The sequence below is a fragment of the Chrysemys picta genome, chromosome 11 (genome assembly GCF_011386835.1).
Source record: "Chrysemys picta bellii isolate R12L10 chromosome 11, ASM1138683v2, whole genome shotgun sequence".
Lineage (NCBI taxonomy): Eukaryota > Metazoa > Chordata > Testudines > Emydidae > Chrysemys > Chrysemys picta.
Genome location: NC_088801.1, coordinates 8,356,752 through 8,381,901, shown reverse-complemented (window position 1 = coordinate 8,381,901; position 25,150 = coordinate 8,356,752). Strand labels below are relative to the sequence as shown.

Sequence of the window (25,150 nt, the reverse complement as noted above, 5' to 3'; positions counted from 1 at the left end):
GTCCACCTCTGCAGAGAGATAAGCACTTTCGGCGGGATCATGATGACCTTGTGCAGGTGATCCCTGAACGGGGAATAGAGTGTCGCTAGGCAGTTAAAGGGGCTGCAGTCTGAGCCTTGCATGGCAGACGACGTAAGTGCACACTGCCATGTGACCCAGTAGCCTGAGGCAAACCTAGGCCTTGGTGAGTGGGTGTGTGGAGACGCTGGCAATGAGATCTGACATTGTCCTGCGACAGAAATCCCCTGGCTCGGGTAAAGTCAAGTACCACTCCGATAAACTCTATCCTTTGGACCGGGATTAACACTGATTTTTGTTCATTTATCAACAGGTCCAGAACGTGGCACATAGCTTGTAGCACGGTGACACTGTGCTGGACCTGTATTCTGGAGCAGCCCTTGATCAGCCAGTCGTCAAGGTACGGGTAAATCTGGACATCTGACATAAGCTGCCGCCACTGACATGCACAAACTGAAGTGGGCGGTCCCCACTGAAACACAGAAAAGGTCTGTATCTGTGGAATATTTATATATGAAAGTAGGCATCCTTCAAATCGAAAGCGGCATACCAGGATCCAGGGAAGGAATGATGGAGGCCAGGGAGACCATGTGAAACTTCAAGGCAGGTCGAAAATAGGACATAGACTGCCCTTGGTCTTTGATATGAGAAAATATCGGGAATAAAACCCTTTCCCTTTCTGATGTACGGGGACTTCCTCTATGGCCCCGACTTGCAAGAGAGCTTGCACTTCTTGGGCAAGAAGCCGCTCGTGAGAAGGGTCCCTGAAGAGGGACGGGGAAGGGAGATGGGAGGAAGGGTAGAAATAAACTGTAGGGTGTACCCCACTGCCACAGTGCTGAAGACCCAGCCGTCTGTCGTTATTGCAGTCCAAGTGGGGAGGAAAGGAGAAAGGTGGTTGGAAAACAGAAGGAGGGTAGGATCTTGTCTGTAGACTAGGACGTTGCCCTCGGGGCGCACCCTCAAAACGCCCGCTTATTACCCTGAGGGTAACGGGAAGAGCCCGACAGAGGCAGAATCCGATTATTGGCCTTGATGGCGCTTATAGCCCTTGCCCTTTTTGTGGTGGGGCTGGGCTTCCCCCAGGAGACAACCATGTCTTGGCAGGGCATTGGGGACACCAGCAAAGACAATGTCTTTTGCAGCCTGGAAGGCCTCCGGCGTGGACAGGACTTCCAGGTGCTGGGGACCTCTGCCACTACCTGGGGTGGACGGTGGGTCCCTAGGAAGGCTGGTTGCCCTAGCTGGCGATGCAAGTGCCTGGCTGGCCTCCGGAGACTAAGGCTTTGTCTACACTTGCAAGTTAGAGCGCATAAATCAGCCCCGGGCTCCCTAACTCGTGAGGTGTCCACACTGGCAAGGCACTTAAGAGCACCCAGACCCCGAGGCTGGGGCACCCCTGGTAATCCATCTCCACGAGAAGCATAGAGTTTTCTGCGCCCCGGCTGAAGCGCCGGGGTGTCAGGGTGGATGACGTGTTGCATTACTGTGTTGCGATTGTCCTCTGGAAACGTCCCATAATCCCCTGAAGTCAAGTGGCCACTCTGGTCAGTGTTTTGAACTCGACTGCAGGAATGTGGATATCCCCTTTCAAAGCTCCGTTTCTGACAGCATGCATGCTTATCTGCTCCAGGACACAAAGCAAACCATTACTGTGGAATGCCTCTGCAGCAGAGGCAGGTGTCTGTGCGCGCTCGCATGCATGAGAGTGAGAGAGAGGCAGGGGGTAGGGACTGATGTCGGGTTTCCCCCTTCCTCCTGCCGCTGTCTGAACTTACAAGATAACATGCTAACACACTCTGCCCCCCAAAACACGTCTCTCCCCCCACATACACACAACACACTTCTTGTCACACTCCCCACCCCCTCATTTGACAAGCAGCTGGCAATCTCGTAGGATGCCCATGGAACAATGGGACTGGGAAACCTGTATCGTGTGATGCTGTGCCTGCCCCATTAGGCATTGCAAACCCTTTCCAAAGCACGCTGCAGCCACTTGTACACTGGGATAGCTATCACAATGCACTGCTTTCTGTGGTGTTGCAAGAGCTGCTAATGTGGACGTGCTCCACAATCACAAGGAGCCCAGTGTGAACACACATCAGCACTTTCCCTGCTGCTGTCTCTGAGGGCTGGTTTAACTCCCGGCACTCTACATCTGCAAGTATAGACGTAGCCTTACTATCCCGCAAGGGTCTATTCTCCTCCCCAGACTTTCCCTTTGCCTCACGGGAGGTCGGGGAACGCCCTCACTGCAAGAGCTTCCTTGGAACTCAAATCAGCACCGGGAGACTGGTGCCAGAGGTGAACTTTGCACCGATGCTGCCAAGTCCAATTTCGGTGGCCTGTCCCTGGGCTAAATCCCAGAGGGGACTAGCTAATCTACAACACTAACACACTAACTGTTAAGAAACAAAAGAACTACTTATTTAACTATTTACAACACTAAGAGAAAACCACAGGGTAAGTAAGCGCTTGCTGAAGCAAGGAGACATTCCAGTACCATCACTGGTGGTAAGAATGAACTTAGGGTGGGGAAAGCCAGCAGTTCATCTCATACAAGTACTGTAATACAATCTCTTTATCATGAAAGTTGAACTTACAAACGTAGAATTATGTACAAAAAAACCCTGTATTCAAAAATAAAAAAGTAAAACTTTGGAGACTAAAAGTCCACTCAGTCCTACTTCTTGTTCAGTTAGTCACTCAGATAAACAAGTTTGTTTACATTTGCAGGAGATAATGCTGCCCGCTTCTTGTTTACAATGTCATCTGAAAGTGAGAACAGGTGTTCACAAGGCACTGTTGTAGCCGGCATTGCAAGATATTTACTTGCCAGATGCGCTAAAGATTCATATGTCCCTTCATGCTTCAACCACCATTCCAAAGGACATGCGTCCATGTTAATGAGGGGTTCTGCTCAATAACAATCCAAAGCAATGCAGACCAATGCACATTCACTTTCATCATCTGAGTCAGATGCCATCAGCAGAAGATGGATTTTCTTTTTTGGTGGTTCGGGTTCTGTAGTTTCCACATCAGAGTGTTGCTCTTTTAAGACTTCTGAAAGAATGTTCCACACCTTGTTCCCCTCAGATTCCGGAAGGCACTTCAGAGTCTTAAACCTTGGATCGAGTGCTGTGGCTATTTTTAGCAATCTCACATGGGTACCTTCACCTTCTTTGTCTTTTGTCAAATCTGCATTGAAAGTGTTCTTAAAATGAACAACATGTGTTGAGTCATCATCCAAGACTGCAATAACATGAAATATATAGCAGAATGCAGGTAAAAGCGCAGGAGACATACAATTCTCCCCCAAGAAGTTCAGTCACAAATTTAATTAACGCACTTTTTTTTAAACGAGCGTCATCAGCATGGAAGCATGTTCTCTGTAATGGTGGCCGAAGCATGAAGGGGCATATGAATGTGTAGCATATCTGGCATGCAAAAACCTTGCAACTCCGGCTACAAAAGTGCCATGCGAACGCCTGTTCTCACCTTCGGGTGTCATAGTAAATAAGAAGCAGTCAGCAGTATCTCCCATAAATGTAAACAAACTTGTTTGTCTTAACAATTGTCTGAACAAGAAGTAGGACTGAGTGGATTTCTAGGCTCTAAAGTTTTACATTGTTTTGTTTTTGAGTGCAGTCATGTAACAAAAAAAATCTACATTTGTAAGTTGCACGATAAAGAGACTATACTACAGTACTTGTATGAGGTGAATTGAAAAATACTATTTCTTGTTTATCATTTTTACAGTGCAAATATTTGTAATAAAAATAATATAAAGTGAGCACTGAACACTTTGTATTCTGTGTTGCAATTGAAATCAATGCATTTGAAAATGTAGAAAAATATCAAAAATATTTAATAAATTTCAATTGGCATTCTATTGTCTAACAGTACAATTAAAACTGCGATTAATCGTGATTAATTTTATAAATCACAGTTATTTTTTTTAATTAATCATGTGAGTTAACTGCAATTAATCAATAACCCTAATATTAAGACAAATCTGAAAAATAAGCTAAATAAAAATTCTTGCCTTCAGGCACTAATCATCTTCTCTTGCTCCTACATCTAAATAGAAATATACTATAAAATCAAAGGCTAATACAGTAGAGTTAATGAGCTATTTTTGCATTTACTTACAAGTTTATAACACATCCACAAACATTCTATTTAGTCTCCACAAACACAATTAAGAAAAACATATCACCCAATAGGACTACATTCATCCCTTCATTAATTTCACTTTAAGATTTTTTATCTTCAGTGGAAAATCACTAGCAATTCTGCCTTATTGCAAAATTATAGGGTGCTACATAAAACTCAAATACAGAAAGGCTCATTTTCACCTTTGAAGATAGGGAGTGAAACAGTAGAGAGCTAAGGGCCATAGAAATAAATGGCCAATCATCACAGACTATCTGGCTTGCCAACTCAGCGTACAGTGCCTTCATCTCAAGTTGGGCTACCTCAACAATAGCAACTCTGCTGATCTCAGCGGTTTAGGCGAGTTACAAGAAATGAGATGGTTTTTGATATAATTAAGTTTCGGCCCATTAAGGCCTTGAAAAATCAGCACAATTTTTTTTTAAACAGATCTACAAGTGGATGGGAAGACAGCGTACAATGTACCAGCATAAGGTACACTCAGTAACATGCATTACCTGACCAGTGAACTAGTACATGTTAAATTAGCTGGTTTCTGTGTAGCTTTAACAAAGAGTTACAGGTAGAACATATTCTAATAGCCCAACCGGGATGAAGGACAAAGACACAGATCACCATGTCTGCGTGTACATCAAGCAGGAAAGGGCATCATTCTAAATAGTAACTTTCTGATCATTGCTGCTATTCTGGTGTCTAGGGACAGTAATGTGTCCAGACAATTTAGAAACTGCATATTAACTTAAAAATCAGAGAGCAGTGGCTTTCAAAGGAAGATGAAGTCAGAGTTTCTGCCAGTTCCTCAAAGTACTTCCTTTATCCAGTCATGATTTCTGTCTTATACAGATTGAACTTGAGCCAGCTGCTTTTTATCCAGGTACTTAATTTATTCAGGCATTCAGACAGCTAAATTATGGTAACATCTGCATTACAGTCGAACGTTAACATACTGTTGCCACTGCAACCTGAGGCATCTCAAAATTTCACCCCATGTTCAACACTGGTGGGGAAAAGGATAAATATAGGGGGAAGGATATGTATGCAGTAGCATGCACGTCTGCAGTAGCATAAAATCCCTCCTTGGCAGAGGTACTGGATTGCCTTATCTGTGAGGGGTTACCCAGTTCAAATAACCTAGTTGGCACCTGACCAGAAGGACCAATGAGGAAAGAAGATACTTTCAAATCTGGGGGGGGGGAAGGATTTGTTTGTTGTTCTCTTTTGTTGTTCCCTCTCCGGACAGAGGGAGAAGCCAAACAGGTCCAATATCTCCTGAAAATATACCTGGAATAGAATAATCCATCTAAAACCACAGAAATTGTAGAGTAGGGCAAGGAAATGTGTTAGGTTATCTTTTGTTTGGCTTGTGAATTTTCCTGTAACTGTCCAGCTGAGCCCAGAGGGGAATCCTCTGTGTTTTAAATCTTTTTATTATCCTGTAAAGTTACCTTCCATCCTGACTTTTTTATGAATAAAGTTCTTCTTTTAAGAACCTGATTGATTTCAGTGTCCCGAAGACAAAAGGTCTGGTCTGTGCTCACACTACCATGGCAACTGGTTGGTATATTATTCTCAAGCCTCCCCAGGAAAGAGGGTTAAGGGGCTTGGGGGGATATTTTGGGGGAATAGGGATTCCAAGTGACCCTTCCCTGAATTTTTGTGTAAATCACTTGGTGGTGGTGGCAGCAATACCATCCAAGGACAAGGAAAGGAATTTGTGCCTTGGGGAAGTTTTAACCTAAGCTGGTAGAATATAAGCGTAGGGGGTCTTTCATGCAGTCCCCACATCCGTAGCCCAGAGTTCAGAGTGTGTGGGGGGGGAGAACCCTGACAGCACTACAGGTGTAAATGAAGAGCCTAGCACCAGGAAGGACAAGGTGCACTGAGATTTTCTTAGTGAAAGATGCTTTGGCCTCCCACTATGCCATTAGCAGAGGCTGAATTTTCAATTCATGACTTCTTAGTAGTTGCCTTGGTGCCAAGTTTGTCGCAGACAAAGAAACAATAAATGGCATCAAAACAGGATGAGATGCCTTCTACTTCAATGGCTTTGTTGAGGGAACTCAGTTCCACGGAAAGATGAAGTCATTAAGTTAATCATTTCATTCCCATACTCTTGAGGTTCATGGAATTCATGAGCCTAAATATGATGGTGATGGGTACAAGAGTAACAAAGATTTATTTATTTTTCTATTTTCTTATAACTTTGGTGCACTGTGTGTTTGATTTTATGGTATATTTCTAATTATGATGACATGGAAGTAAGAACAGATGGTTAGTGGTTGAAGGAAAAAATTGTGTTGAACTGTAACTTCCTTATTTTCCGACTCTTGGCACAGTTAGTGCTCTATTCAGTCTTCCTTGGTGCCAAAGAATAGGAAAAAAAATATCCAGTATTCCAAAAACTCTCATTTGGAGAAAACGCTCACACATGAGCATAAGTCAATGGCTCAGATTCTCCACAGCTTACTTTATTAAAAACAATTGTTTATAAAATGACAATCAAAATAAATCTTCAAACTTAAAGGCCCAACAACAGATCCTCTTACATACTAAGAATTACTCAAACACTTGCCCTATCTATTAATGTCATCCATAAATCTATCAAAAGCATAGCCAAATTAATGTCTTATACCATGCCCTAAAACTGACCAACTTCTGTGTCTGGTGGCCGTGGACCACAGGAGGCAATATCCCCAAGATCATGAGCCACATACTGAAAAATCCCTTTTCTCAGCCCCAGGAAATCTAATTCAAGAACACAAGAATAAGTGACCCAACAAGTACTCAAATACTATGGAGATGGTTGCCTGTAACAGTTATGTCCCATCATGCCTGAGTTTGTGCCACATAAGATGCCACATAACTGTTTCAACTAGTCTCCCTCCTTATGGGGTCTAGTTTATTGGTATGGTTAAACAAAAACAATTCCCCCTTCATCCTTGGATCTGGGCTTCCCAGGTCTTTTCTGGCCTTTTGCCTGGAATTTATAATCATCCTTTTATCAGAGATTCTCACTAATCTTGCTTCTGGGCTCATGCTCCAGGCTACTTAGGCAGAGAGAGCTCTGCCAGTCTCCAACTCTGGATCCTTGGCTGCTACACTGCTCCCCAGGCAACTATCCTTCTGCCAATTTCTGTGGAGAACCTCATTCCAGGTCTTTCCCAGTCCCGAGTTTCTCCTAGACTGAACCAATAATTCTGCTTTAAATCCCCAATAACTAACATTTTCCTCAATCACATGCCCTTTTCCTTCATGTGCTTCATCTGGAGACTATCCATGCAAAACTCAGCCTTAAGGGGTTATGCCCTTCTCAAAGTTGTGTTGAGACAGCATTAGAGCCTGCAGGAGCAGTACCTTGTTACGTGCCAATACAAAAACCTACAATTTTAATGTCTAAAATGGATGATTTGGGCAACAGTTGATCTCACACATAGCTAGGCCCCATACCAATTACGACCTTATAGGCTCAACAACACTGAATTGCTCTCTGAAGCATATACGTAATCAGTACAGACCACAGGTGTCAATCACATGGCAGCTCACCTATGTGAGAGAAACCCCTGCATTCTGCACTAATTGATGGTGAGTGCTTTCCAAGGGAAGCTCCAAGTACAGTTCAGTTGTCTAACAATGAGGTTACATTTTCCTGGTTCAGTGTGGCAAGTTCAAAAGGTGAATTATATCTGGGGTTCTCAACCTTTTTCTTTCTGAGCCCTCACGCCCCTCCCCACCCCAACCCCAATATGCTATAAAAACTCTATGGCCAACTGGTTTTCTGCATAAAAAAGCCATGGCTGGCATTAAGGGATAGCAAGCAGGACAATTGCCCAGGGCCCCATGCCACAGAGGCACCACAAAGCTACGTTGCTGAGGCTTCAGCCCCGGGTGGTAGGTCTCGGGGCCCTGCAATATTCCTTGCAGTCCTGCATGGCAGGACTTTCGCTAGGGCCCTGGGCAGAAAGCCAGACTAATGCTGGCCATGCTTGGCGGACATCCTGAAACCTGCCTACGGCTCCCCGGGGGCCCCAGACCCTTGGTTGAGAACCACTGGATTATATAACTTAATGCCTGTGTGAATGGGACAGTAAATGAATATATCACATGGAACAATGATTGTAGATATGCGTCTGTTAGGATGCCACACTGACTGATAGTACTGGTCTTCTGTAATATCTCTATTAATGATCTGAAAGAGGAAGTAAACAGCAGTATCATATGCAAATACAACATGAAGGAGGTGCTGAGAACATCACTGAGGACAGAGAAATACAAAGTGACATTGGAAATATAGCCATGAAATAAAAAAAGATTCAATCTGGAAAATTACCAACAACATCTGAGGATTAATCCCAAATATAGACATTCAGTGGGAGGGAGAGACTTGGGAACAACTGCAGTCTGTCCAGCATAGGTGGAGCTGGTAACAATGTTTGCAATTAAGGGTGCCTTCCACCTTCCATTATAAATTCATAGAAGATTAGGATTGGAAGAGACCTCAGGAGGTCAGCTAGTCCAATCCCCTGCTCAAAGCAGGACCAACACCAACTAAATCATCCCAGGCAGGGCTTTGTCAAGCTGGGCCTTAAAAACCTCTAAGGATGGAGATTCCACCACCTTCCTAGGTAACCCATTCCAGTGTTTCACCACCCTCCTAGTGAAATAGTGTTTCCTAATATCCAACCTAGACCTCCCCCACTGCAACTTGAGACCATTGCTTCTTGTTCTGTCATCCGCCACCACTGAGAACATCCTCTTTGGAACCCCCCTTCAGGTAATTGAAGGCTGCTATTAAATCCCCGATCACTCTTCTCTTCTGCAAACTAAACAAGCCCAGGTCCCTCAGCCTCTTGTCGCAAGTCATGTGCCCCAGCACCCTGATCATTTTCATTGCCCTCTGCTGGATTCTCTCCAATTTGTCCACATCTTTTCTGTAGTGGCGGGCCCAAAACTGGACACAATACTCCAGGGGTGGCCTCACCAGTGCCGAACAGAGGCCTCGATCTGCTAGCAATGCTATTAATGCAGCCCAATATGCCGTTAGCCTTCTTGGCAACAAGGGCACACTGTTGACTCATATCCAGCTTCTTGTCCACTGCAATCCCCTGGTCCTTTTCTGCAGAATTGCTGATTAGCCAGTCGGTCCCCAGCCTGTAGTGGAGCATGGGATTCTTCCATCCTAAGTGCAGGACTCTGCACTTGTCCTTGTTGAACCTCATCGGATTTCTTTTGGCCCAATCCTCCAATTGTCTAGGTCACTGTGGACCCTATCCCTACCCTCCAGTGTATCTACCTCTCCCCCCAGCTTAGTGTCATCTGTGAACTTGCTGAGGGTGCAATCCATCCCACCATCCAGATCATTAATGAAGATGTTGAACAAAACCAGCCCCAGGACTAACCCCTGGGGCACTCCGCTTGATACCGGCTGCCAATTAGACATCGAGCTGTTGATGGCTACCCGTTGAGTCAGACAATCTAGCCAGCTTTCTATCCACCTTATAGTCCATTCATCCAATCAATACTTTTTTAACTTGCTGGCAAGAATGCTGTGGGAGACCATATCAAAAGCTTTGCTGAAGTCAAGATGTATCACGTCCACTGCTTTCCCCATATCCACAGAGCCAGTTATCGCATCATTGAAGGCAATCAGGTTGGTCAGGCGTGACTTGCCCTTGGTGAATCCATGTTGACTGTTCCTGATCACCTTCCTCTCCTCCAAGTGCTTCAAAATGGATTCCTTGAGGACCTGCTCCATGATTTTTCCAGGGACTGAGGTGAGGCTGACCGGTCTGTAGTTCCCCAGGTTCACCTCCTTCCCTTTTTTAAAGAAGGGCACTATATTTGCCTTTTTCCAATCATCCGGTACCTCCCCCCAATCACCATGAGTTTTCAAAGATAATGGCCAATGGCTCTGCAATCACATCAGCACTCTCGGATGCATTAGATCTGGACCCATGGACTTGTGCATGTCCAGCTTTTCTAAATAGTCCTTAACCTGTTCACCACTGAGGGCTGCTCACCTCCTTCCCATATTGTGTTGCCCAGGACAGCAGTGTGGGAGCTGACCTTGCCTGTGAAGACCGAGGCAAAAAAAGCATTGAGTATTTCAGCTTTTTCCACATCATCTGTCACTAGGTTGCCTCCCCCATTCAGTAAAGGGCCCACACTTTCCCTGACCTTCTTCTTGTTGCTAAGATACCTGTAGGAAACCCTTCTTGTCACCCTTCATATCCCTTGCTAGCTGCAACTCCAGTTGTGTTTTGGCCTTCCTGATTACACCTCTGCATGCTCGAGCAATATTTTTATACTCCTCCTCCATCAGTCCAAGTTTCCACTTCGGGTAAGCTTCCTTTTTGTGTTTAAGCTCACCGAAGATTTCATTGTTAAGCCAAGCTGGTCGCCTGCCATATTTGCTATTCTTTCTGCACATTGGGATGGTTTGTTCCTGTGCCCTCAATAAGGCTTCTGTAAAATACAGCCAGCTTTCCTGGATTCCTTTCCCCCTCATATTAGCCTCCCAGGGGATCCTGCCCATCAGATCCCTAAAGGAGTCAAAGTCTGCTTTTCTGAAGTCCAGGGTCGTATTTTGCTACTCTCCTTGCTTCCTTTTGTGAGGATCTTAAACTCAACCATCTCATGGTCACTGCTGCTCACATTGCCACCCACTTCTACTTCCCCTACCAATTCATCCCTGCTTGTAAGCAGCAGGTCATGTTCCTTTTCAGTTGCCTACAACTTTGCCAAACTTTAACCATTTGAACTTGAATTTTCCATGCTTGTTTTCTGTACAATGCTGAATTTTCTTGGAAAGTTTCAGCAAAAATGGTTCAGGCATTTCTGAGAACCGGATTAGGGAAGAATAGATAGCTTTACCAATCTTATTTCTCCTCCCACCCCCAAAATGTTTCTTTGAAAGGATTTGATGCTTCAATGTTTTGGAGCAGGAAATCCACCCATATTTGGCTATACTATAAGACACTGAAAAATGCCATCTGTACATCCTCAGTAGAGCCTGTGAGAGTCGCTGCTAAAAATCACTGAACATTTCACTTACAACAAGGAAGCTCTCAGCCCCATGGAGCTTTGGCATGCTTCAGGACAACAACAAGCGTAGCGGTAGCAGAATAGCCTTTCATCTAGTAAAAGGAGCACTGGGTTGAGACTCAAAAGAACATTAGCTCTTGTCTCAGCTCTTTCACTAACTGGTGTTAATTCTGTGCACTATTATTGAAAAAAAGCCTCATTCCCGCACCTTAAGAGACAGGTAAGCACCGTTACCACCATTTTACAGATGTGATAACAGACTTTGAACTAGGTCACTTCTTGGAGAGCTAAGGATAGAACACAGGTTTCTAACATGGTGCAGTCAAATCTCGCCTAGTCAGCCACACCGTCTTTCAGAGTGAATGTGTCAAATCTATGTGCTGTCTGCAACCACTAGACCACACTTGACTTCCAGTATTAAAACCCAGGAATCCTGATTCTTAACTTTCTTCTGCTGTCAAGCAAAAAGTTGTATAAATCACTGGCAACATGTACTGTAACATCACTGAGGTGGCTAGTCCATGTAAAAAATAACTTACTATTGCTTCCAGCTACTTCTTTAGCTCAAGTGTAGAGTTCTCTGCTGTGGACCAAAAAGCCCTGGTTTCAACTCCTGCTGAATCTTATTCAGTTTGCTTTTTAAAATCTTATTTCTGTGAGACAGTTCCATGAATCCTTTAAGATTACTACCACAGAAAAAATGTTTTTCTTCTTTGTTCACTTTGCTCTTTGGATACACTTTGTGTATAGTCAATTTCAGTATTTCTCCTGTATAGTTATTTTCCATTTATGCAGACAGCAAGAGAGAAGAAACTTTTTTGGGGGTGGGGGGGAAGAGAATAGGAAAAAAGACTATACAACCACAATAACTGGCAAGGGGATTCATGTGTATGAATAAGTCCCTAAAACTCCCTTTTTGAAACTGAATACATTTAAAGTTGATGGTGTACTTGTAGAGCTGGAATGACAGATTTAACATGAAACATTAAAAATAAATATGTTTAGTTTGGCTAAAGTGGGACCAAACCAGGGAAATATGGCAACTTTATACACACATATATTTGAAGTGTATAAACACTAAGGAAGAAGGGCATCTTCGGTAGTACATTTATGTACCTAGGAATTATGAAATTTAAAAACAGAAAATTTAGGAAGGAAAGAATATTTTAAGTCACAAGGACCAGATGGTATTCACCCAAGAGTTCTGAAGGAACTCAAATGTGAAAATGCAGAACTACTAATTGTGGTACGTAACCAATCATTTAAATCAGCTTCTGTACCAGCTGACTGGAGGATAGCTAATGTGATGCCAATTTTTTTAAAAGGCTCTTGAGGTGATCCCGGCAATTACAAGCTGGTAAGCCTAACTTCAATACCAGGCAAATTATTTGAAATTATAGTAAAGAACAGAATGATCAGATACACAGATGAACATGATTTCTTGGGGTGAAGAGTCAACATGGTTTTTGTAAAAGGAAATTATGCCTCACCAATTTACTAGAATTCTTTGAGGGGGTCAACAAGCATGTGGACAAGAGGGGATCCAGGGGATGTAGTGTATTTAGATTTTCAGAAAGCCTTTGACAAGATCCCTCACCAAAGGCTCTTAAAAGTCACCAAAGGGAAAAGTCCTCTCATGGATCAGTAACTGGTTAAAAGATAGGAAACAAAGGGTAGGAATAAATGGTCAGTTTTCAGAATGGAGACAGATAAATACTGGTGTCCTCCAGGGGTCTGTACTGGGACCAATATTGTTCAACATATTCATAAATGATCTGGAAAAGGGGGTAAACAGTGAGGTGGCAAAATTTACAGATGATATAAAATTACTCAAGATAGTTAAGTCCCAAACAGACTCCAAAGAGTTACAAAAGGATCTCACAAACTGGGTGACTGGGCAACAAATTGGAAGATGCAATTCAATGTTGATAAATGCAAAGTAAAGCACGCTAGAAAACATAATCCCAACTATACATATAAAATGATGGGGTCTAAATTAGCTATTACCACTCAAGAAAGATCTTGGAGTCATTGTGGATAGTTCTCTGAAATCATCCACTCAATGTGCAGCAGCAGTCAAAAAAGTGAATAGAATGTCAGAAATCATTAGGAAAGGGATAAGAAAACAGAAAATATATTGCCGCCATATAAATCCATGGTACACCCACATCTTGAACACTCCATGCAGAACAAGTCACCCCATCTCTAAAAAGATATATTGGAATTGGAAAAGGTACAGAAAAGGGCAACAAAAGTGATTCGGGGTACGGAACAGCTTCTATAATGAGGAGAGATTAATAAGACTGGAACTTTTCAGCTTGGAAAAGAGACGACTAAAGGGGGATATGATAGAGGTCTATAAAGTCATGACTGGTGTGGAGAAAGTAAATAAGGAGGTGTTATTTATTTATTTTCTCATAACACAAGAACTAAAGGTCACCAAACGAAATTAATAGGCAACACGTTTAAAACAGACAAAAGAAAGTATTTCTTCACACAACGCACAGTCAATCTGTGGAACCCTTTGCCAGAGGATGTTCTGAAGGCCAAGACTATAACAGGGTTCAAAAAAGAGATAGATAAATTCATGGAGGATTGGTCCATCAACAGCTATTAGCCTGGATGGGCTGGGATGCACAACCATGCTCTGAAGTGTTCCCAGTCTCTATTTGCCAAAAGCTGCGAATGGGCAACAGGGGAAGGATCTCTTGATGATTACGTGTACTGTTCACTCCCTCTGAAGAACATGGCATTGGCCACTGTTGGAAGACAGGACACTGAGCTAGATGGACCATTGGTCAGACCCAGTATGGCCATTCTTATGTTCTCATTAACAAACAGAATAGTAAATTAACAAGACTATCACCAAGCTGACCAAGAGATCTTTTAAGACTGTGGAAAAATCTTCCAAAGAAAGTACTGTACTAAAAGATCTACAACTTGAGGTATTTAAAATGAAAAAAAAAACACAGACTAAAATACTTTTAGAAAAATCCTGCATTGGTAGAGGGCTGGAATAGATTTTTTCTGTCTTTCTAGTCTAGAACAGATTCTAATTAAAGGAATCCAAGTGTTTAAAATGGCATCTCTATTCTTTAGCCATAATAAACTTGGTTTCATCTGAAAATCTTGGTATTTGATCGAGCACTATAATTCAATCAGTATGTTGCCAGGTAGCCTTTCTTGAAAATGGTAAGGAGTGGCTAAAATGAGAGGGGAACACAAAATTCACTCTGGGGAGTGCACTATGATTTCCCTCCCCCAAACCTCAGATGTGGTCTGATAACTCCCAAATTGCAGCTCCACTTCACTGTACTTTCCCCAAGAAGTGAAAATATTTCTGAGAGAACATTCTCCATTACAGATCACATACACTTATCATTAAAGGTTGTTAGTTTATTTTATTGTTGAATGGGTACACACCTTGCCATCTTTAAAGCCATACACCACACAGCCCATTTGTAGCCGAGTACACTTGTATTTCCCATTAAATACTGCTCTTAAAATTGATCAACGGAGTTACTGCAGAACAATACAAAGAGTTTCCTTGGACAAGAGTCCAAGTGTTTCACCTCCCTAGTTCTTCCACTAGAATGCAGATGAGGATCTAATCCGAGTTTCAATAGAAGTAAGAACCTTGTTTTATACAACTTTTCTTATGTGCTTTAGGCCAGGTCTTCACTATAAACTTATGTCTGTATAACTATACCGCTATGGGGCGTGAAAAAGCCACACCACTGAACACAGTTATTCCGACCTAAGCCCGGGTATACAGCGTGCTACATCAATGGGAGGGCTTCCCCCATCGACACAACTACTGCCTCTTGCAGAGGTAGATTAACTACCCCGATGGGAGAAACTCTCCTGTCGGTATAGCAGCATCTTCATTGAAGTGCTGGAGTGGCACAGCTGAGCCGCTGCAGCGTTTTAAGTGTAGACCTGCCCTTAGCAGCGATTTGAATGGCTTACCGTTTTTTGCAAAAACCTAGAAGGGACACTGTGAAAAGTCATTACAGAAGATTTTATTGTACTATAGTACAGATCCCTAAACAAGCCTCTTTTTTTCTTAACCTAAATCTGTATGACTCATTCTCCTGACCACGATAGAATTATAGAAATGTAGGGCTGGAAGGGACCTTGAGAGGTCATCTAATCCAGCCCCCTGACCTGAGGCAGGACCAAGTCTACCTAGATCATTTTTGACAGATGTTTATCTAACCTGTTCTTAAAAGCCTCTAAAGACGAGGATTTCACAACCTCCCTTGGAAATCTATTCCAGTGCTTAACTATCCTTATAGTTAGAAAGTTTTCCCCCTAATACCTTACCTAGATCTCCCTTGCTGCAGATTAATCCAATTCATGGAGAACAATTTATAACGTCACCTTTATAATAGCCCTTAACATATACCAACATAGGATATGACCACAGAATCTGTCAGAATTGTGTTATCTTTGCAATTCATGTAAAATTAAAAACTTATGCTAAACTCAAAAAAATGCTCAATAATTCCATTAATTAGGCTCTAAGTGGCACATAATACATACATGGCTGCCTTTTTTTTCCCCCTCTAAAAGAAGAAGGGAGGAAGACTAGGCTCTGAATTCTTACTGGCACTGTATGGTTTGCTGAAGATGTCCTCTCAATATGTCATCTCAGAATGATACATGCTGGGATTTCAGCTAAGTGTCAAAACTTTTTTTTAATTTTTTTTTTTTTAAAGCTAGGTTAAAACTATTACTGTGCTACTACTTTAGTCTGGGCAAGGTGGAGGTCACTGGGGGTGGGGGAGGAGACATCGCCCTCATTCCCAAAGGAGTATTCCATCCACAGCTGGCTCCGAGAGAAAGGAACCAGATATACTACTGCTAAACCAGTGGTTGCCAAACTTTTTTATTAAGTCAACCCACCCACACCACTTTGTCTTTTTTTTTTTAAATGACCCACCATTCTCTCTGTTATGTTATGATATGTTCTCTCTGCCCCAGCCCTGCAACCCTAATCCACGCACAATGCAGAGGGAAGGCCTGAGAGGAAGGGGTTGGAAAATGACCCCGCAGTGGCAGCTCCTGTTCTGTGGAACTGGCTTCCCACTCCAGGTATTATGGGAAGCTCCCTCTCTGACAATTGAACCAAATTTGAGTGGCATTGCAACCTAGAGCATGGGGTCGCAGCATCAATTGGGGGTGGCCAGGCCAAATTTAAGTGATGCTGTACCCCTGGTTCCATCACCAGAGCAGGGAGCCAGGCTTAATCCTGTAGAACAAGAATGGCTGCTGCCGGGTGGGCTTGCTCTCCAGTCCTCCCTCTGCCCCAAAACTCCACCCACAGTGGCCAGGAATAGTGCATGTTTGCCCAGGCCAGGGCCCAGTGATGGGTTAATCCAGCCCTGGATGTGGCAATCCATCTAGAATCTCCCTGTGACCCACTGATAGGTCAAGACCCACCATTTGGGAAATACTGCGCTAGACCACTAGACCATCTCCTTCTTTGGTTTTGTCTTCTCCCACCTGTTCACCCCAATAATCTTAACAACCTCTTCTCTCCACCTTCAGTTTCCCTCCACCACTGCAGACAATTGCATTGTACTAGTCCCGTACATACCACTTTCACAACATTGCAAATAGAAGCAGAGTGAAAAAACTCACGAGTACTGGATGGAGCCTTTCATCGCTTTCTGAACAGTGATAGCATGAGAGTGAAAGTGGTATATGAAGAAAGCAGTCATGAGCATATGGTGAAAGATTCTCTTGTTCAACAATTTTTATAATTGGTACGGGTGGAAATGAGATGGATGCAGGATGTGAAGGCATGGGATACATGTGATCTTGCATCAAATTTAGACAGGGGGTGGGATGGGGAGAGAATAGAGATACAGTGCACCTCAGAAGCCAATTGCTAGAAGCTTTCTGAATTACAGACAAAATAAACCAAAATAACAGCTTATTTTACTTATCAGTATTAAGCAGTACTCTAATAGTGGCCTTTATAACCGAAGAAAAAGGGTGCTTTTGACCACTACTTATTTTTTATCAGGTTTTAACTCAAACTAAACAAAACATTCACTTAGTATCTTTACCCATACCAGCTATCAAAAGTAATTTAAGCTCTCCATTAGTCTTGGTCTACCACACCCATTGGTTTAAAATACCATCCTACTTTACTTCTCACCTGCTCTGTTCATATCACAGGACTTCAAGCAAAAAGCCTTCTAGAAGAAAGTGCCATCATACAAAACACCACCTGCCTAATGGGGTGGTGGCATGAACAGTTTCAAAAGTACAAGCGTAACTTTGATTTTTGTTTTGAAAGTCCGCCAGTCCAATATATTTAGCTTATTGTACTGACTTACTTTTTGAAAAAATGCTTATATACGAATTTACTTTTTTAATTAATTAAGCATATGAATGATACGCAGACCAGTGTTCCCTCTAATTTTTCCCACTCATGTGAGGAATGAATTTTGTTATATGCACCAATATGGAGGTGATGTGTGACACATCATCTTCATATTGATGCACATAAAATTCATGGGGGTGGGGAGGAGGAATTCGGAGTGTGGGAGGGGGCTCAGGGCTGGGCCGAGGGTTGGGGTGCAGGGGTGTAAGGCTCTGGCTGGGGGTGCGGGCTCTGGGGTTTGGAGTGCAGGAGGGGGCTCCAGGCGTATGACTGGGAGAGAGGACTCCCCCTAACTCTCTCTCTCTCCACAGCACCACCTGGGCTGTGGGGGAGAGGCTCCTCTCCCTGTCAGGGCAGCTCTGAGGCTGGAGCTGCAGGATAGGCACCCCTTCCCCAGCCTCAAGAGGTCCGGGCCAGGGGAGAGCTGCTTCAGCCATGCCTGGGTCCGATCCGGCCGTGGCTAGGTCCGGGCCGCTCTGGCCTTGCCACCCCAGGCGCCCCGGCTGCAGCAGAGTTCAGGCCAGGAGAGGGGCGCCCCAGCTGTGGCAGATGGGGGCTGGGGGAAGGGTGCCCCTCCCCCGGCGGGTTACCTGAGCGCCTATGCAGCACTAAACAGTCTGCTGCGCAGCCGTGCAGGGAACTTAAACACAGACTCTCCGAACTACAGAATTATTCAGTAAAACTGTGTTCATACTCTAAATAGATATTGGTTCTCTGATATTTTAATTAACACATTTCCAAGACAACCCACCAACACTGTCAGAATCTAACAATAGGCTGTCCAAACCTTGATTAGGACTTTTGGGCACAGCTGTAATTTAAGCCAGTGGTTCTCAACCTTTCCAAACTACTGTACCCCTTTCAGGAGTCTGATTTGTCTTGCATACCCTCAGGTTTCACCTCACTTAAAAACGACTTGCAAAATCAGACACAAGAATACAAAAGAATCACAGCACACTACTACTGAAAAATTGCTTACTTTCTCATTTTTACCACATACAGTAAAAGCTGTTTTATCCGGCACTTCACCAACCAGAAAGCTCTATAAACCGGCATTTCTGATATTCATTGGAAGTCTGGTTTATAGTCCAGTTGGCGTGGGCCGGCAGGTAGCTGGGGCGTGGGACGGGGTGCGGCACATGGGATGGGGTGCAGCGCGCGGCCTCTAGGAGGGAGTTTGGGTGCGGGAGGGGGCTCGGGGTAGGGGTATGGGAGAGGGTGTGGAGTGCCGGATCCAGGGGCAGTTCACCTCAGGCGGCTCCACGCAAGCGGCGACCTGTCCCGGCTGCTCCTAGGCAGAGCACGGCAGGCAGCTCTGCATGCTACCTCTGCTCACAGGCGCCACTCCCCCAGCTGCAGAGCCAGCGCTCGAGGCAGCGTGCAGAGCCTCCTGCCGCACCTCTGCCTAGGAGCAGCCGGGACAGGTTGCCGCTTGCGGGGAGCCGCCTGAGGTGAGTGCCCCCCGGATTCAGCACCCTGAGCCCACTCCTGTGCCCCAACCCTCTGCTCCGAGCCCACTCCCGCACCCAAACTCCCTCCCAGAGCCCACGCCCTGCACCCCCTCCTACACCCCAATCCCCCAGCCCTGCACCTCCTCCCACACCCAAACTCCCTTCCTCTTAGTTAACAGGCATTTTTCACTTATCGGCAGCCCCCATTCTCCCAACATGCCAGATAAAACAGTTTTTACTGTCATTATAAAATAAATCAACTGGAATATAAATAGTGTACTTACATTTCAGTGTATAGTATATAGAGCAGTATAAAGTCATTGTCTGTATGAAATCTTTTGTCAGTTTGTACTGACTTCGCTAGTGCTTTTTATTAAGCCAGTTGTAAAACTAGGCAAATAATATCTAGATGAGTTGATGTGCACCCTGGAACACCTCTGCATACCCCTGGTAGAGAATGACTGATTTAAGCAACAAAAATCATCAGTGGCTAAAATATAGTTTTTCAAAAAGTAAATAATCAGTGCACTTAATCTTTAACACACCTCAAGCTTTTGTTTTTAGCCCCAGCCCTACAACTCCAGACACACAGGCATGGAAGTCAATGAGACTCTAAGCAGGCACAGGTGTTAACCATGATCATTCACTTGTAGCAAGTGCTCACAATAAATAATGACCCAGTATTTCTAGAATGAACATTAAGGCCCTAAATCAGAGGTGGGCAAACTACAGTCCGCGGGCCAAATCCGGCCCGCGGAACCCTCCTGCCCGGCCCGGGAGGCTAGCCCCCGGCCTCTCCACTGTGCAATGCTCTGGGCGGCAGGGCTGCGAGCTCTTGCCAGGCAGTGCAGCTGCAGAGCCACAGCCTGACCCGGTGCTGTGAGGTGCATGGTGGCTGGCTCGAGCCGGGCGGCGCGGATGCTTGTCCTGGTGCTCTGGGCGGCATGGCTGTAGCGTCACCAGCGCTCCAGGCAGCGGTAAGAGGGAAGGGAAGGTTGGATAGAGGGCAGGGGAGTTGGGGGGGGGGGTCAGAGGGCGAGGAACAGGGGGGTTGAATGGGGCAGGGGTCTGGGGGGGTAGTCAGGAAGGAGGGAGGGTTGGATGGGGCGGCAGGGAGCGGGCAGGGGTTCCGGGGGCGGTCAGGGAGAAGGGGTGGCTGGATGGGGCAGGGAGGGGCAGTCAGGAATGAGAGGAGGGGTTGGATGGAGGGCGGGGGGGTTGGAGGCAGTCAGGGGACAGGGAGGGGTGGATGGGACAGGGGTCCTGGGGGGGCCATCAGGGGACAGGGAATGGGAAGGTTGGATGGGGCAGGAGTCCCGGGGGGCGGGGGGGGCTGTCAGAGGGCGAGAGGCGAGGGGAGTCGGATAGGGGGCAGGGGCCAGGCCATGCCTGTCTCTTTGGGGAGGCACAGCCTTGCTTAATCAGCCCTCCATATAATTTTGGAAACCCAATGTGGCCCTCAGGCCAAAAAGTTTGCCCGCCCCTGCCCTAAATGCTGCAATGTTACTTTTACGTAGGTGGAGCCCTCGCCTGCACAGAGGTCATTGTAGAATCAGAACAAACATACAGTACTTGGGGAGGCGTACAATTGCCATATATTTAACACCACCATGCTAATTAAAGTGACATTTTAACAGTTAATAAATAATGCCTCTATCCCATATTAGAGAGCTCATTCACTGAAAACAGCAATTAACACATTACAGTACTTTTAACATGCTAGGGTTTTGTTTTCATTTATTTTTGTTTTACAAATATAGCCTCTAACAATAATAAACTATAAACTTGTTACAGAAGGCAGTTCATATTAACTTTCGTGTGGCAACATTTTAAGTACACCCAACCCTGAAAGTATTTTTAGCAAGGGCGTTCAATCAATACTGTCTTACCCTTCTAATTCCTCATTTAAGCTGACTGTAAACACAACTTTAAAGCAATGAATATATTTTGTGGAGCTAGCTAACTGGTAAAAGAAATAAGATTTATTCTGGTATCTAAATTCATTATGAACCTAAATCACAAACAAACCAGAATCTAAGCACATATGGAATGAGACACGAGAAAGCAAAACACCAGCACATTTATGCTTTTGAAGAAGCTTCACGGAGGTTTCAATTTCTGCAACAGCTTTAAGAAGGCTAAATAGATGACAAAAGACAAGAAAAAAATCCTGAAAAAAAATACTAGGAAACTGGAAAATTAAAGATAGTAAAGAGATATTTTTACACATTCTGTCCTATTTTGTTATGCCTTTCTAAAAGTTCAAGTTAAATGTTTAAAATTGATCTTCAAAATCACATCTTCTTGTAAACAAAGTTGCATTTCTGAGATTATAAACCACAAACATTCCAGAGATTGTGTGTGTATATTTATGTGTGTGTACCCTCTCCAAGGACTGACCTATCAGTTTGACGGTGAAACATAACAAATTTGAGATTTATGCTATGAAAAAAAAAAACAGGGAGTGGAAAAAATAACTTTTGAGGTCAATGAAGCAAGAAATATTGTCAAAAATAAGGTACTCACAAAATGTTTAGGCAGCAAACTGGAAAAGCTTTGGCACAATGCAAATATCTTACAAGAAAATTGTTTTATAAAATTTAATTTAAATTTACATTCATGTATCATTACAACACATTTAAGGTGTAATGAGCTCACAGACATCTGGCTGTATGTGGGCACTCCTTGCATTACAAAGCATTTCTTTACCAATATCAATACAGTAGTCAAAAAACACACATGCAATAAACCCTCACTACCATTCATACCAGAGCTTAGTTTAAGCACGAGAAATATCCAAACTGACAAAATGCATGTGCTACTGTGGCTTAGCCATCAATGTCTACCTTAAAAGCGTCCTCTACAGAATTTTTTACATGCACTAAAAATCATCAGGGATACAAGCATTTTGATATGTGCATTTTGTTTTAGGCTCTTTAAATCATCTATTATTCATACTGTAGGAACAGTGGCACAACATTTGATCACATATATATTTACATTTGCTTAAGCAACTAGAATATTTCATGTAAACCGGCAGCTAGCTAGTTTTAACAAAAGCCTTGTTTTGAAAAAAAAAAAAAAAAAAAAACAGCCTTCTTCCTTTTCCAGATGGTAGTGCAATGAGTTCATGAGTTACCCATCACCAGGTACAGTAAAAGCCCCCCTTGTATATAAGATGTAGGCGATTATACAAGCTTTCTGGTTGAAGGAGACACTAAAAAAACGTACTGTAAGAATGAAAAGACTGCCCTCAAACCTATGTTCCCTGTCCAAAGAAACCCACGGGCTCTCACCCATGCACCTAGGAATCATGACAATCTTATACTTCCATATTAAATCCATTCCCCATATAAGAATGCCTTGTTTCAGAAATGTGAGGAGTTTCCTATACTGCTGGATCCCTAGAAAACATACGCCCCAGCCATCCTCACCACCCCCCTTTCTTCTGAACGGTGTTTTTGAACCCATGGGGTGTTTGGGGGCTTTTTTTTCCAGCCTTCTTCCGAAATCTTTTGGGCAGGTGCGGGAGGGTGGGGGGGCGCGGAACCACCCACCCTGGCGGGGGCTCTCAGGAGAGCTGCTTTCCATTAACAGCTCCGTATATGGGATGTTACAGGGGGCTGCAGAGGGTGGGCTGGAGAAGGCAAACGCCTGGCCCCTTCTACACCCCGCACTAGCGCCGCCGCCAGCGCGACCCGCCGCGCACACGGCCACAGCCTCTGGTCTCGGCGCCCTGCGCGCCCCGCGCTTCTCTCACCTTCACATAACAGCCGCGTCCTTCCCGATAAGGCGAGCGGGGCGCTGAGGAGAGGCCCGCGGGCTCGGCTCGCCGCTGCCGCCCCGCGACCCCCCTCGCGCGCACAGGCGCGCTCGCTGCCTTCAGTTCCCCCGCAGCAGCCGCCGCACGGGCAGCAGCAGCAGCCGCCCCGCTCCCAGCCGCAGCGGCGGGGACCACATCGTACTGCGGCGACTGGGCCGGAGAGAAGGCGGCGAACCCTCCCCCCCCTTTCGGACACTCCTCTGCCCCCCGCCTACAACCGCTGGGGGGCGGCACTAGCACAGGGGACCCCACGGGAAGGGGCACAGGACCCCCCCGTACACTCAGTGAGGGGGGGTCTCCTCCGGGGGGGGTGAACCGGAGGAGAGGGCGGAGGCAGCAGGCTCTCTGCCGACGTGAGTGGAGCGCTGCCTGGAGAAGGGGGGAACCGCAGCCTCTTTCCCTCAGGGCCTCCCTCCCTCCTCCTCACACAGGCAGCATAGCAACCAACATGGCGGCTGCGCAGTCACCCAGCGAAGGGGGGGGACGAGATCTCGCGAGAACTGAAAGTGGAGCAAGCGGGAGCCGCCGGCCTGCTCGTACGCATCCCGCCTACTCCCCGTTGTCTGCTCAGGGATTGGTGGGGCAGGGCGAAAGGGGCCGGCAAAACTAGGCCGGGGCGGGAACAATCCAACAATTTTGATTGGCTGAGTCAACGCTCAACCCAGCCCAGTCCGACTGTGACGTTGACAAGAACTGGCTCCCTGAGCTGTCAGTCAGAATAAGACCTCGCCTCTTGCTTCAGCGCTTTGACGCTTCAATGGAGCACGTTGAGAACTTCCTGCAAGGCGGGGGTTGTGTCTGTGTCAGGGAGCTGGGCGCCACCTAGTGGCAGATACAGTTACAGCGAACTTCGGTTCTACATTTAGCACATGTTTTTGAGAGGGTACTGTACTTGTTGAGAATAGGCCACTTCCACCTTCATCGACTTGGCCTTGTTAGCACTGACTCCCCACTTGGTAAGGCAACTCCCATCTTTTCATGTGCTGTGATATATATACTGCTTACTGTATTTTCCACTCCAGGCATCTGATGAAGTGGGTTTTAGCCTGCGGGAAAGCTTATGCCCAAATAAACGTGTTAGTCTCTAAGGTGCTACAAGGACTCCTCGTTGTTTTTGCTGATACAGACTAACACGGCTGCCACTCTAAAACCAGTAAATAAAGCCTGACAATAATTTACACAAATTAATTCCATCTTCATAACCTTACATTTGTGTGACTAGAAGAACTCTTGCATTTTGGACACAATGTAGAGTACTTTGTAACTGATTAGAATGTGTTATTGTACTTTATTATTTACATTACCACAATACCCCAAGACCCCACAAAAGACTGGAGACCTGTTATTCAAGGCACTGCATTACTGCCTCCTCCCCCCCCCCCCCCCAAATACTGTATAACCCCCTTTGGGACAGACACCATCTCTGTCCCAAAGAGTTTCCTGGTGAGGGTTACAGCAACAGCATGGAGAGTAGGGAGGACCAGACCTCCTTTTCCTTCTCAACAGGTTCCAGCTCCTCCTGGGGGACTCCCCAGTGTTCCCAGGCCAACCAGGAGATCTAATCCCTCCAGTGGGTCGGCCTCAGGGCTTACACCCATTGGCACATATCCTGTAAAGTTCCAACGGAAGCCTTCCTAGGGCATCCTTATCAGGTGCCTGAACAACATCAAACTGGCTCTCCTCCATCCAGAGGAGTAGCAGCTCTACTACAAGGCCCTCCCAAATAGCCAAACTCCTCGCCCTAACTCAAGAGAGTAAGCTCACCCCCCGCGAGGCAAAGGTGAGGGTTGAATCTGATGCCAGAATGGTAGCAGGAGGGACGGACCACGACAGACTGGCCTCCACAATGGAAAAATTTAAGAACTTGATTCTGCAAGCACATACGCGCTTAACTTTAAGTATATGAGTAATCTCATTTAGTTCAATAAGAGCACTTGTGCATGAAATTAACTCTGTGTAGAAGTGTTTGCAGGATTGGCACCTAAACAAAACAGAACTGATGAATATAACAAAAACAGTAAAAGCACATGGGATAAGAGTGCAAGTGTCATGCAGTTACATTGAGTTTTATGCAATCTTACTCTATGATTTCAAATAATTTTTGGAAGTGTTTTGGTTTTGTTTCAGGGGGACGGGGGTTAATTTTAAGAATTTGTTGAACCATAACCAATTCCCTAACATTCATCACCACCATCCAATCAAAAAGTTACCCTCCCTGACTGGCTCTTTGCCAAGTATTAAGCA

At 45.1% G+C, this 25,150-nt stretch overlaps 1 protein-coding gene across 9 annotated transcripts in view; it reads right to left on the bottom strand.

The window, feature by feature from the left end:
- Positions 1-23,394, bottom strand: part of PTPN4 (protein tyrosine phosphatase non-receptor type 4) — a 227,045-nt gene extending 203,651 nt beyond the window's left edge. For 3 of the 9 annotated variants that reach the window (XM_065560482.1, XM_065560475.1, XM_065560481.1), the window contains exon 1: positions 22,844-23,393. The gene's annotated coding sequence lies outside the window, so the exon portion shown is untranslated. Of the gene's footprint in view, positions 1-22,843 lie in introns of all 9 variants that reach the window. The other 6 variants (XM_065560477.1, XM_065560487.1, XM_065560480.1 and 3 more) reach the window with 4 other exon arrangements.
- Positions 23,395-25,150: the final 1,756 nt, after the last annotated feature.